Source organism: Mesoplodon bidens, assembly GCF_964165515.1.
Source record: "Mesoplodon bidens genome assembly, chromosome: 11".
Classification (NCBI taxonomy): Eukaryota; Metazoa; Chordata; class Mammalia; order Artiodactyla; family Ziphiidae; genus Mesoplodon; species Mesoplodon bidens.
Genome location: NC_138167.1, coordinates 32,107,821 through 32,117,161, shown reverse-complemented (window position 1 = coordinate 32,117,161; position 9,341 = coordinate 32,107,821).

The following is a 9,341-nucleotide window of genomic DNA, read 5'->3' as shown; positions in this document are numbered from 1 at the left end:
TAGCTCTTCTCTAAATGTTTCATAGAATTCGCCTGTGAAGCCATCTGGCCCTGGGCTTTTGTTTGTTGGAAGATTTTTTATCACAGTTTCAATTTCAGTGCTTGTGATTGGTCTGTTCATATTTTCTATTTCTTCCTGATTCAGTCTTGGCAGGTTGTGCATTTCTAAGAATTTGTCCATTTCTTCCACGTTGTCCATTTTATTGGCATAGAGTTGCTTATAGTAATCTCTCATGATCTTTTGTATTTCTGCAGTGTCAGTTGTTACTTCTCCTTTTTCATTTCTAATTCTATTGATTTGAGTCTTCTCCCTTTTTTTCTTGATGAGTCTGGCTAGTGGTTTATCAATTTTGTTTATCTTCTCAAAGAACCAGCTTTTAGTTTTATTGATCTTTGCTATCGTTTCCTTCATTTCTTTTTCATTTATTTCCGATGTGAGTTTTATGATTTCTTTCCTTCTGCTAACTTCGGGATGTTTTTGTTCTTCTTTCTCTAATTGCTTTAGGTGCAAGGTTAGGTTGTTTATTCGAGATGTTTCCTGTTTCTTAAGGTAGGATTGTACTGCTATAAACTTCCCTCTTAGAACTGCTTTTGCTGCATCCCATAGGTTTTGGGTCGTCGTGTCTCCATTGTCATTTGTTTCTAGGTATTTTTTAATTTCCTTTTTGATTTCTTCAGTGATCACTTCATTATTAAGTAGTGTATTGTTTAGCCTCCATGTGTTTGTATTTTTTACAGCTCTTTTCCTGTAGTTGATATCTAGTCTCATAGCATTGTGGTCAGAAAAGATACTTGATACAATTTCAATTTTCTTAAATTTACCAAGGCTTGATTTGTGACCCAAGATATGATCTATCCTGGAGAATGTTCCATGAGCACTTGAGAAAAATGTGTATTCTGTTGTTTTTGGATGGAATGTCCTATAAATATCAATTAAGTCCATCTTGTTTAATGTATCATTTAAAGCTTGTGTTTCCTTATTTATTTTCATTTTGGATGATCTGTCCATTGGTGAAAGTGGGGTGTTAAAGTCCCCTACTATGATTGTGTTACTGTCGATTTCTCCTTTTATGGCTGTTAGTATTTGCCTTATGTATTGAGGTGCTCCTATGTTTGGTGCATAAATATTTACAATTGTTATATCTTCTTCTTGGATCGATCCCTTGATCATTATGTAGTGTCCTTCTTTGTCTCTTCTAGTAGTCTTTATTTTAAAGTCTGTTTTGTCTGATATGAGAATTGCTACTCCAGCTTTCTTTTGGTTTCCATTTGCATGGAATATCTTTTTCCATCCCTTTACTTTCAGTCTGTATGTGTCTCTAGGTCTGAAGTGGGTCTCTTGTAGACAGCATATATATGGGTCTTGTTTTTGTATCCATTCAGCCAATCTGTGTCTTTTGGTGGGAGCATTTAGTCCATTTACATTTAAGGTAATTATTGATATGTATGTTCCTATTCCCATTTTCTTAATTGTTTTGGGTTCATTATTGTAGGTCTTTTCCTTCTGTTGTGTTTCTTGCCTAGAGAAGTTCCGTTAGCATTTGTTGTAAAGCTGGTTTGGTGGTGCTGAACTCTCTCAGCTTTTGCTTGTCTGTAAACGTTTTAATTTCTCCATCAAATCTGAATGAGATCCTTGCTGGGTAGAGTAATCTTGGTTACAGGTTTTTCTCCTTCATCACTTTAATTATGTCCTGCCACTCCCTTCTGGCTTGTAGAGTTTCTGCTGAGAGATCAGCTGTTATCCTGATGGGGATTCCCTTGTGTGTTATTTGTTGTTTTTCCCTTGCTGCTTTTAATATGATTTCTTTGTGTTTAATTTTTGACAGTTTGATTAATATGTGTCTTGGCGTATTTCTCCTTGGATTTATTCTGTATGGGACTCTCTGTGCCTCCTGGACTTGATTAACTATTTCCTTTCCCATATTAGGGAAGTTTTCAACTATAATCTCTTCAAATATTTTCTCAGTCCCTTTCTTTTTCTCTTCTTCTTCTGGAACCCCTATAATTCGAATGTTGGTGCGTTTAATGTTGTCCCAGATGTCTCTGAGACTGTCCTCTGTTCTTTTCATTCTTTTTTCTTTATTTTGCTCTGCAGCAGTTATTTCCACTATTTTATCTTCCACCTCACTTATCCGTTCTTCTGCCTCAGCTATTCTGCTATTGATCCCATCTAGAGTATTTTTTATTTCATGTATTGTGTTTTTAATCGATGCTTGATTCATCTTCAGTTCTTCTAGGTCCTTGTTCACTGTTTCTTGCATTTTGTCTATACTATTTCCAAGATTTTGGATCTTGGAAATAGAATCTTGGATCATCTTTACCATCATTATTCTGAATTCTTTTTCAGGTAGACTGCCTATTACCTCTTCATTTGTTAGGTCTGGTGGGTTTTTATCTTGCTCCTTCTCCTGCTGTGTGTTTTTCTGTCTTCTCATTTTGCTATGTTACTGTGTTTGGGGTCTCCTTTTTGCAGGCTGCAGGTTCATAGTTCCCGTTGTTTTTGGTGTCTGTCCCCAGTGGCTAAGGTTGGTTTAGTGGGTTGTGTAGGCTTCCTGGTGGAGGGGACTAGTGCCTGTGTTCTGGTGGATGAGGCTGGATCTTGTCTTTCTGGTGGGCAGTTCCACGTCTGGTGGTGTGTTTTGGGGTGTCTGCGGACTTTTTATGATTTTAGGCCACCTCTCTGCTAATGGGTGGCGTTGTGTTCCTGTCTTGCTAGTTGTTTGGCATAGGGTGTCCAGCACTGTAGCTTGCTGGTCGTTGAGTGAAGCTGGGTGCTGGTGTTGAGATGGAGATCTCTGGAAGATTTTCGCTGTTTGATATTATGTGGAGCTGGGAGGTCTCTTGTGGACCAGTATCCTGAAGTTGGCTCTCCCACCTCAGAGGCACAGCACTGACTCCTGGCTCCTCAATTTGGGATGATTTGTTGTCTATTCATGTATTCCACAGATGCAGGGTACATCAAGTTGATTGTGGAGCTTTAATCCGCCGCTTCTGAGGCTGCTGGGAGAGGTTTCCCTTTGTCTTCTTTGTTCTCACAGCTCCTGGGTCTCAGCTTTGGATTTGGCCCCGCCTCTGCATGTAGGTCGCCGATGGGTGTCTGTTCTTCGCTCAGACAGGACAGGGTTAAAGGAGCAGCCTCTTCGGGGACTCTGGCTCACTCAGGCCGGGAGGGAGGGGCACGGACTGCGGGGCGAGTCTGCAGCGGCAGAGGTCGGCGTGACGTTGCATCAGCCCGAGGCGCGCCGTGCGTTCTCCCAGGGAAGCCGCCCCTGGATCCCGGGACCCCGGCAGTGGCGGGCTGCACAGGCTCCCGGAAGGGCGGTGTGGACAGTGACCTGCGCTCGCACACAGGCTTCTTGGCGGCGGCAGCAGCAGCCCCAGCGTCCCATGCCCGTCACTGGGCTCCGCGCTTTCAGCCGCGACTCGCGCCCGTCTGTGGAGCCCCTTTAAGCAGCGCTCTTAATCCCCTCTCCTCGCGCACCAGGAAACCAAGAGGGAAGAAAAAGTCTCTTGCCTCTTCGGCAGCTCCAGAGTTTTCCCGGACTCCCTCCCGGCTAGCTGTGGCGCATTAGCCCCCTTCAGGCTGAGTTCTCGCCGCCAGCGCCAGTCCTCTCCCTGCGCTCTGACCGAAGACCGAGCCTCAGCTTCCAGCGCCGCCCGCCCCGGCGGGCGAGCAGACAAGCCTCTCGGGCTGGTGAGTGCCGGTCGGCACCGATCCTCTGTGCGGGAATCTCTCCGCTTTGCCCTACCCAGGTATGTGGGGAGTTTCTTGCCTTTTGGGAGGTCTGGGGTCTTCTGCCAGCGTTCAGTAGGTGTTCTGTAGGAGTTGTTCCACGTGTAGCTGTATTTCTGGTGTATCCGTGGGGAGGAAGGTGATCTCCGCGTTTTACTCTTCCGCCATCTTACCCAGAAGTCTCCTGCCCATTTTTGTATTGGGTTGTTTGTTTTTTGGATATTGAGCTGCATGAGCTGTTTGTATATTTTGGAGATTAATCCCTTGTCAGTTGCTTCATCTGCAAATATTTTCTCCCATTCTGAGGGTTGTTTCCTCATCTTGTTTATGGTTTCCTTTGCTGTGCAAAAGCTTTGAAGTTTCATTAGGTCCCATTTGTTTATTTTTGTTTTTGTTTCCATTTCTCTAGGAGGTGGGTCAGAAAGGATCTTGCTGTAACTTATGTCATAGAGTGTTCTGCCTATGTTTTCCTCTAAGAGTTTGATAGAACTCTTAGATTCAAAGTTCTATCAACTCTTAGATTCAAAGATTCAAAGTGAATCTTTATCTCCACATTATCATTCACCTTCGAGTAAAGTAACCATTTTCTGAGCTCCTCATTTTCACAGTTCTGCTACTTCTCTCTACTGATAGCCTCTTAATCTCTACCTCTGGCAGAGACCTCTCTCTCCAAAACCTCTGACCCACTTATCGCACTGCCGAGTAGTCATCCCCCAGTGGATACTACCTCGCTTAAGACTCCCTTATTTAGAAGGATTAGAAACCAACCTGAGCTACCTTAAGCAAAAATATTTAAAAAGATAATTTATTCTAAGGACCCAGGTTTTTCTCACGGAATCCAAGGCAGGAATTTCAGCCATGGTTCAAGAGATCTCTTCTCTCTCTCTCTCTTTCTGACTGTAGGCTACATGATTTCTCATCACCTTTCTGTGCACATTTGCTCATTTGCTTCATTCTTTCTCTTCCTGAATATTTGTCTGTTTCTGCCTTCACAGGACAAAAGATGGCCACCTTATAGCTCTGGGGCTTTTACTTGTGGTTCTACCCAGAGGCAGAGACTCTACTGTCCCTGAATCATAAATTAGAATTTCCAGTGGAATTAACTGATCCATCTGGATTGCCTGTTGTCAGCTTTGCAGAACCCTCATACATTCTAAGGTCTCTCTCCTCTGTGATGCAATGAAACCAGAAACTACATTTCCCAGAATCCTCTTCTCTGTATATTCCTTGGTTAGAGTGGGCCAGTTAAGGCACTTGCACAAGATTTAGAAGGTAGAAGAGAGAAGAGACACAAGTGCACGTGAATAGACATGGGGCTCAAACCAGCTTCTGAGCAAGCTTCCTGAGAATTTCCCACATCAATTCTACAGACTAAAATGGTCCATAGACGCCTCCTGGAGGTTTCTAAGCTTCCCAGTTGCTTCAGGGCCAGTCTTAAAAACCATACAGCTCAATGCTATAGGTTGACAAAAGCTCCCAACAATGATTCAGTCAAACTCTAATCCCCGTAATTAAAACCTCGTTACATGAAATACCTAAAGCAGCTTCTACTTTCTTGATCAAACCCTGACTGTTACAACCTGTGAGAACCAAACCATGGCTGCCAGGTGCAGGGTTGATCTCAAAGGGGACAGTTGTGAGTGGGGAATATACACCCAAATGAGTTTACTGCCATTTGTTGGCTGACAGTTACCCCAAACATCATCCATCTATCCTAAGCTGCCTCCACTTGTGCTCTCTCTCTCTCTCTGTGGTGGTGGCATCCTCTTTTCTTAGAAACATCCAACATCTAATCAATCTCTTAGGTCCTCCAATTTTATCTCCTAATCTAATATTTTTAGCCTCCTGCCCATGCTTTGGAAACAACCTTGTTATGTTTCCTAAACCCCAAGAGCTGCCTAACCAGCTTCTGGTCTCTGCTCATGGTCCTTACAACTCTTTCCAAACAGAGATTCTTTTCTCAAACATGAATATGATTATGGCTTGCCTTTGCTCAAATAAGAACTACTCTTCACTACAAGTTCTTTAATGTAATGCAAGAGACCATCCCTGGGCTTACGACTACCTGCCCATCCTCATCTCAGCATTCTCTGACTCACATCTTAAGCTCCAGCATCACCAAAGTGATTTCAGTCTCCAGCTCGTGTTGAACTCTCTGTCACCTGATAACTCCTACTTTTTCAAACTCACCTTGAACATCACCTTTTCCAGGAAGCTTTCATGGATTCATTTAGGTTGAATACAGCTCTCTTCTTCTGTACTCTCAATATATTGTGTATATCTCCATAGTTGTATTTATCATATCATATTATAATTTTGTTTATATGTGTGTTTTCCCTGCTAAGCTAGGAGCTTCTTCAAGACAAGGAAGGGTTTATTTGGTAAATATTTCATTCTTAATCTTTTCTTTTTACCACTCTATTATTTTCCTATGGCTGCCATAACAAATTACCACAAACAAGGTGGCTTAAAGCAACAGAAATTTATTGTCTCACAGGTTTGGAGTCTAGAAGTCCAAAATCAAGTGTCAGCAGGGCTATACTTTCTCAGAAGTCTCTACAGAAGAATCTTTTTTTGCCTTTTCTGGCTTCTGATGTTTGCCGGTATGTTTGGTGTTCCTTGGCTTGTGGCAACCTAACTCCAATCTCTGCCTCCGTCTTTACATGGCTGACTCCCTTCTGTGTGTATCTGTGTCAAAATTTCCCTCTTCTTAAAAGGACACCAATCATTGGATTAGGGAATACCGTAGTATAACATGAGCTCCTCTTAACTTGATTCTATCTTCAATGACCATATTTCCAAATAAGGTCACATTCACAGGTTCCAGGAAGACAAGAATTTGGGGGAAACACCATTCAACCCAGTACAACTACCTTTCATACACATGTAGCTGGTTTCCCCACCAATTACATTTTATCAAGTAGTGAGGACATTGCCTTTTCTCTAACAAGAAATTATAATGACAAATATTATCAGATAAGTTAATAAGTGCTTACTATATACCACTTGCATGTATTAACTTATGTAGTCCTCTGGCAATTCTATGAAGTAGGTACTATTTTTATTTCCATTTTGCAGATGATCGAACAGTCACAGAGTGTCAACATAGGTCAAATGTTGTCATTGTGCAGAAAGAAAAAAATAAAGAGAATAGCAGACCTTTTGTATTTGATAACTTAAAAGGGAAAAGCTCTCGTGGCCATGGAATGGATCTTGGGGCAGAGAAGGGTTGTTGAGTTCATGAGGGGACAGATGCTGGAACCAGTTCTGAGGAAGTGCTCCTGGGGCCAGGAGGAACCTGAGAGGTGGCCAGGTGTGGGGACAGAAAGAACTGAGCATTAAAAGCAGCAAGTTTGAAGCTGAAGTTGGGGTACCTTGGCAGTTTATCACAGGGAGACTGAAATCATCTGCCTTGTAGTGCTTCAGTGACCTATGCAAGCCTTGCTCATCATGCAGTGTTGGGTCACTGTTCAACAAGTGGCAGCAGAGGAAATAGTCATCTAGAGCCACTTGATTGTGCAACTACCTTTTTGGATTTACAAGTCCCCAGGGCTTTTGTAAGAGGAAGTTTGAAGAACCTGTAAGAAGGAAATGCTGGATTTTTTGCTGTAAGTTGAGTGAATTTTAGAGTTCAATCTGACATCCAATAAATAACATCCCTCTTTTCTTCCTGGTTCTGTGCCAGTTGAAAAATAAGACAGAAAAATGGAACAATGGAAGAACAAAATATCATTCTTTTGCTGATTGAGCTGATATTAGTGAATGTGGCTCAAATCTGTGGGCAAGTGGGAATCTTAAAACTGAACCTCAGAATTAGAGACTTACCCATCCTGTGTTGCTAGACAGGGTGGACACACCCTCTAAGCCCCTGGCAGGAGCGGAACAAAAGCTAAGGAGGTCACTCCCAGGAGGGAAAGAAGAGAGAAGAGGAAGAGACTAAAATATGCTGCCCCATTTGTCTTCCCAAACATGGCAGCCAGATGAGACACTCCACACCCCAGGGCAGAGTGAGTGAGAGGGCAGAGAGAGAGCAGGAGTGTTACACTCATGGAGCTTCCCCAACAAGGGTGGAAAGAAAAGTCCTACCCCAACAATGGGAACAAAAATAGCAAAACATCATAGTACCTGCACAGCAAGTTCACAGAGCATTTCATGCTGGCTACACATAAAGATAGCTCTATGAAGCCACTTTCAGGGAGCCTGCTGGAAGTGCTTGGAGTGCTGGCTCCCTAGTGGGGTTACACTTAATGTAACATTCCTATGTAGAAACATCTACTTTTTCTTTTCTTTTGTGGTTTGGTTTGATTTATGTTTTTCACTGTGTGAATCCTTAGTTGGGAGGCTTTTGGGATGGCAACTAACAGCCCAGACCTTAAAGCCAGAGAACTGTCGTTCATATCCTAATTTCACTACTCAGTGATTATGTGACCTTGGACAAGTTACTTAGCCTCTCAGGACGTTACTTTCCTCAGCTTAAAAATAAGGAATATAATAGCACCTAGCTTATTGAATTATTGTGAAGAACAAACATGTTGGTCTTTGTAAAGCATTTAGAGCCCTGGTAGGCAGAGTGAGCTAGGATATTGTTGCTGTTGTTGTTGTTAATGATGATGATGATGATTGGCACTGGCCAGCTTGATAGCTTCAGTTTCTTTTTTTTTTTTTTTTTTTTTTTGCGGTACGCGGGCCTCTCACTGTTGTGGCCTCTCCCATTGTGGGGCACAGGCTCCGGACGTGCAGGCTCAGCAGCCATGGCTCACGGGCCCAGCCGCTCCGCGGCATGTGGGATCTTCCCGGACCGGGGCACGAACCCGTGTCCCCTGCATTGGCAGGCGGACTCTCAACCACTGCGCCACCAGGGAAGCCCTTCAGTTTCTAATACAAGCGCTACAAAGAAATAAATATCACTCTTATGACTTGAGAAACTGCCACCAGGTGCAGAGCTGAGGGTACACAACAGAGAGTTGGATTTAGCCATAAATGAGGTTTTGCCAGGAGAATATGAAGAAGGAAGAGAAGGGCAGATGACAGACCGTGAAATGTAGGCTGGCTATTAAGAGAAGTAAAGACATAAAAGGGGTGAGGAGTAATGAAAAGATATAAGGATTAATGGATTTTCAATATCATTGGTGTTGAATGATTGCCAGAATGGGTACCAGAGGGGACAAACTGTGAAGTTATAGAGTAGGATTCATGAAACTGAGATAATATGGGGAGTGAGGGCTGTCATTATAATGCAAGTTATGGGGTCTGTCCATGGGGACAGCCGGCTGAGGAGGATAGAAGGCTAGATCTTGGTGGCAGGGAGATCATGGAATTAAGAGATCAGCATGTTGGAGTCACCATCTATATAGATATTAAAGTTTGTGTTAGGAATGGTGCTGGAGAGAATGACAGTGAATCCATAGGTAAAATCTTTCTAGAATGAGGAGGAGTGACTGAAGGGTCAGCATATAATGACCACCAGAGGACCAGTGGGTGACATAGTCTAATATGATATTTAAAACAGGAAGAAGCTAATGCCTTTTAGAAAGAAGAGAGGGAGAATGGTGTGGATGCTTATGATGAAACACAAATGGGCAAACTCGCTCCACCTCCATGTCTAAGGT